Raw genomic sequence first — 5,854 nt, 5'->3', positions numbered from 1 at the left:
AATATGCACAAGATTCTTTCTTGTTTTTAACTGTAAATGTTGTTAGTGCAGGACTGTGGAAGGTAAACTGCATGCATGCTGTAACCTCTTAGTTTTAAATTTGCATTTCAGTACAGACTAATTTAAAACACAAGCCAATTTAAGCCACATATATGCAAGCACCCTTCGTAATATAGTGTCCCCTGAGAAATCATGATGCAGAGTTGTATCTCAGCTGCAGTTTCCTCTTTGGAATTGCTGTTGTTCAACAAGTCCAGAGGATAGGAAAGGTAGTAGGTGTGTGTTATCCTAAATGTAAAGCTCTTGGTTGCCCTCTCCTGGATGCATAGCTATATGAATACAGAGGACATGATTCAGGTTCCCTCCCTGCAAAATTTCATAGGGTACATCCACACAACATTATCCAATCTCCCAGTTCAGGCTTTCTTTGGTGCAGAAACAGACAAGCAGTTCTGGACCACAATTTCCATAATCCCTGACCATTAGTCATTTTTAGTGCAAAACAGCTGGAGAGCACCAGGTTGCCTAAACCAATAAACAGCTTCATGTTCATCATTCAGTGAGTGCAACATTATGCATAGTGTGGAGAAAGTGGATAGGGAGACATTTCCCCCCCTCGCTCATAATACTAGAATGCAGGGTCATCCCATGAAACTCAGTTATAAAAGATTCAGGATAGATAAAAGGAACAGATAAAACTGTGCACTGTTCTTCACACAGTGCATAGTTAAACTATGGAATTCACTACCACAAGAGGTAGTAAGGGACACGAATTTGGATGGCTTGAAATGGGAATTAGACAAATTCATGGAGGATAAGGCTATCAATGGTCTACTAGTCAAACTAATTCCAGTACCAGTGGCAGTATACCTCTGTATACCAGTTGCTGGGGATCATGGGCAGGAAGGTGCTGTTTATTTATTTATTTAAAATATTTATTGGCTGTCTTTCAGGGCAAAAGCCTTCCCAAGGGAGCTTAAAGCAATAAAATACATAAAACAGTTAAAATATTAAAAGTGATGAAAATGTAAGAATAAAAACAACAATAAAACCAGCAACAAAGTTAACAGAAGTAACAGCAACAACAGCAGTCATGTCAAGAGAAGGCCATGGTAAAATAATATGTTTTCAAGGCCTTCTTAAAAGTCTGCAATGATGGAGCATGACAGACCTCTGATGGCAGCTTGTTCCAAAGGTGTGGGGCCACTGCACAGAAGGTCACTGCACATGTGATCACCCACCTGATTGCTCTCATGGGTGGGCCAGTGAGAAGGGCCTTTCTTTCTGATCTTAAAGTGCAGGCAGGCTGATATGGGTGAAGGCGGTCCTTCAAGTAACATTGTGTCAAACCAGCACTTTCAATTGGGCTCGGGAACGCACCAGCAGCTGGCACAGTATAGGCATTATGTGATCGAATCACCTCGGCCCCACCAATACTCGGGTGGCCGCATTCTGCACAAGCTGGAGTTTCTGAACTGTCTTCAAAGGCAGTCCCACGTATAGTGCAGTACAGTAGTACAGACTGGACGTGACTAGTGCGTGGATAACTGAGGCAAGGTCCGTCCTCTCCAGATAGTGCCGCAGTTGACGTACCAGCCTAAGCTAGTAAAAAGCAATCCTGGACAACACAGCCACTTGGGCTTCCCCAGTTAGCTCAGAGTCCAGGAGGACTCCCAGACCACACACTTGGTCTTTCGGGGGGGGGGGGTGCAACCCCATCTAAGACCAGTTGTAAACCTCCATCCGAAGTAGTTGCTTTCCCAACCCACAGTACCTCCGTCTTGTTTGGATTAAGTTTCAACTTGCTCACCCTCATCCATCCCCAAACAGCCTCCAGATACTGGTTCAAGAGTTCCACAGACTCCCTGGGATGTGCAGAGGGAAATGAGGGACTGAGCTGAGTCATCCACATACTGATGACATTTCAGCCCAAACCTCCTGATGACTTCCCCCAGCAGTTTCATGTAGATTTATTTATTTATTTATTTATTGCATTTATACCCCGCCTTTCTCCCTCTCGCAAGGAACTCAAGGCAGCTTACATTATCCTCCTCCTCACCGTTGTATCCTCACAACAACAACCCTGTGAGGTAGGTTGGGCTGAGAGTCTGTGACTGGCCCAAAGTCACCCAGTGAGCTTCCATGGCCAAGTGGGGACTAGAACCCGGATCTCCCGGCTCCCAGTCCGTCACTCTCACCACTACACTACACTGGCTCTCATGTTGTTAAAAAGCATGGGGGACAAGACAGAGCCTTGCATGGAGTAATGGCCATGGGGTGGAACTGAAGTCCCCCCACACCACCTTCTGAGACTACTCCTCCAGAAAGGACCGGAACCACTTTAAAACTGTGCCTCCCAAGCCCAATCCAGATAAACGATCCAGAAGGATACCATGGTTGATGGTATCAAAAGCCACTGAGAGGCCCAGAAGAACCAACAGGGTTGCACTCCCCCCATCCATCCCCTGGCGTAAGTCATCAACTAGGGCAACCAAGGCTGTTTCCATCCCATAACCAACCCTGAAACCTAACTGGAATGGATCTAAGTAATCAGTTTCATCCAAAACGACTTTGAATTGTGAGGCCACCACACACTCCAGCACCTTGCCCAAGAATGGCAAATTTGACACAGGGCAGTAATTATCTGGAACCATAGGATCTAAATTTGATTTTTTCAGCAAGGGCCTCACCACAGCTTCTTTCAAAGCTGTGGGGACCTCACCGTCCATCAAGGAGGCATTTACCACCTCAGAGGTCTAGATATCCAGCCCAACTCTGGCAGATTTCACAAGCCAGGATGGGCAAGGATCTAAAGGGCAAGTAGTAGGCCTCAGTCCTCCAAGCAGTTTGTCCACATCCTCAGGATGCACAAGCCAAAAGGTATTTATAACATGACTAGATGGTGCCCCAGCCCCATCCATATCAGACTCTGTCAAAACAATGGCATCCAAGTCAGCACAAATACGAGCAATTTTATCTGCAAAGTGTCTGGCAAATTGTTCACAGCAGGCCTTTGAGGGTTCAAGTTCTTGTGTTCCAAGGCCTACACCCAAGAGCTCTGGTGGACGACACTGAACAGATGCAATGGTGGAGGAGAAGTAGGATTTCTTAGCCGCCATCACTGCCACAGAATAAGATCGCAAATGGATTCTTACCTGTGTTCGATCGTATTCATTCTGAGTCTTCCGCCATTTGCACTCTAATTGTCAACACAGTTGCTTCATTGCTCTCAGCTCCTCAGAATACCACGGAGCTGACATGGTTCTACGACTAGGTCAAGGACGTTTGGGAGCCATCATATCATGTCCTATTTGTGTGTTTCCTGTGGGCAGGTGGTTGGCCACTGTGTGAACAGAACACGGGACTAGATGGACCTTTGGTCTGATCCAGCATGGCTCTTCTTATGTAGTTATGTTAACATTACACAATGACTTTAATGTGTGAAACCAACCTCGTGGATCAAACACCACAAACAGTGCTTTCATATACCCTTGAATCCTATGCATTTGGGCCTTCGACAACGTTCCACAGCGGGCTGTTGGTTTTAAAAAGGACTATCGAGATGCACCATTAAGGAAATCAGCTATCAGGCCATACGAGAATCTAGAAAGAGATCCCCACTCCTTTGCTTGGCACAACAGAATAGCATGACTCATAACATGATGCTCTGAGCTTGCTGGACTCTTGGGAATAGTGCACAGCCTATGAGGTTTCAGCTGCATCCCTGTCTTCTCAGTCTATAAATAGCTTCCCCCACCCCCAAAAAGTAAGAGTCTAACACTGTCTCCTCCAAAGAGCCCCACACAGACTAGCCTGCTTCCCACCCCTTAGGTGAAAACAACGTATCAGCGTGCATCTATATAGGTCCTCCCTTCTTCCCCGCTCCCTGCCCACACTTTTTATCTTTGCTGCAGAATATATTGAATTTAGATTAGACTTAATCCTCAGACAGCCGCTGAGCCAGCCCTGGGGCACACTGATAGGAATTGCTTGCCCAGATGCAACACAATAAAAACAAGCTTTTGCCCAATGACCTATCACATCTGGACAGAGAGAAGAGATTCTTTATATCCTCTTCACAGTTCTCTCCATGCCCTTAGGAAGCTCCCTCTATCTCCAAACTCTCCAAAGATTGGGAGAAAAGAAGAGGCCACGATTTCAAAGCAACGAAGGGAAGCAGTGACAGACTGAGCTGGTGCTAAAGTTGTTCATTCAGCAGTGTTGTCCCAAGACTTTTTGGTGCCTGGAGGTGGAGCAGAGCCCAAATGGTGACGTCCCCATTCACCACCACCACCACTGCCACCACCACTTTAAACACCTTGCTACACCATTCAGGCACTAATTCCACCCTCCATCAATCCTGTCCCCCATGGTGCCGCCTGAAGGTTGCTTCACCCTGCTGCGTTGCAGGCCCGGCTTTGTCATTGCAGCCTTCCTCAACCTGGCATCCTCCAGAGGTGTTGGACTGCAACTCCCATCATTCCTAGCCAGCATGGCCAATGGCCATGGCCATGATGGCTGGGAATGATGGGAGTTGTGGTCCAACACATCTGAAGGATGCCAAGTTGGGGAAGGCTGAACAATCATATTGTTTCATTCCCTCTCTCCTCTTTTGTGACACCTGACTAGGGATGCATGGATTGTGTAAAATCCGCTCCGTCTGTGTTTTGTGGATTGTCAGGCATCTTTTGTTCTGTCATCCATTCACAGATTCGAATTTTTTCCCGTTGTGCGGAAAAATACGCAAATAATTCCGTAAGAGGGTTTGCAACAATTTACATAATTTACATAACATTTAGCATATTGTCCCCCATTTCATTCAACTTGTATATTTACTAGTCTCAGCAGAAACGTGTGTATTTTCCTACAAATAACTATGCACAAATTTCGGGAAAGTTAAAAAAAAAAAAAAAAGATGCGGAAGTCCACAGATTCTGCATGGCCTGAGGAGGTCGGTCCACAGCAGATTCTGTAGGTCAGATTCTTAGAAATCCAAGCTTATTTTAGTCCGTCTCGAATTTCTCCAGCATCCCTGCACCTGAGGTAGCTACCTCACTTTGCTTTATGATAGGGCTGGCCCTGGCAATAAAGAGTGGCCCTCAGGGAATATGCAGGGTGTCTTTCCCTCTTCACAGCCTACTTCCAGGAATCTGAAATTAGGAGGCTGGGGGTTCTAGATCACCAACAATAGCATCCAGGCCGACTTGAGCACTAGCACATCTTATGTTAATAATAACAACAACATGCCAACTTCTACTTGCACAATGGAATTTTCTCTTCTCCTCTTCCCCCTGCAGCATCCCCCCACCAAATCTGCTCTGTAGAGTCCCTCTAGCCCTCTGGAGCAGATTCGGGAGGAATTCAGAGCATGGGGTAGGGGAATCCATTCTGCTGACAGATGCTGTTCTATTGGCATTCAGACACTCAGATGCAATTCATTTTAGTGGGTTTCTGCAACAAGTCAGTGGAAGTTTTGCCACTTGAAAGTGTTCTAACCTTAAAGGTGACCTAAAAAAATCATGTCAAGGAAATAAATAAAAGCTGCATGGAAATTTGGACCAAACCACCACCATTCCTTTCCCCCTAAAACTAATTATTTGAAAAAGCCTTATGTGAACTGCAAAATGGCCTGAAACAGTACCAAACTTGAACAATCATCATAATTATAACAAACAAAAATGAACAAAAAGAACTGAACCAAGGCAAATGACTGGTTTGATTCCCTTGGTGGTGTTACTTCCAGGACGTTGGTCTAACTCTAAATAAATACTCAGTTGGGCTTGGTGCCAGAAATAACATGGCTCCAAGAGACAGTTACCCTTGGAAACCGTCACCCGTCCTCCTCCCCTGGGTA

Source organism: Heloderma suspectum, chromosome 8, assembly GCF_057233095.1.
Source record: "Heloderma suspectum isolate Gila_16-S chromosome 8, 16-S_ref, whole genome shotgun sequence".
Lineage (NCBI taxonomy): Eukaryota > Metazoa > Chordata > Lepidosauria > Squamata > Helodermatidae > Heloderma > Heloderma suspectum.
This window is presented reverse-complemented; position numbering follows the sequence as displayed.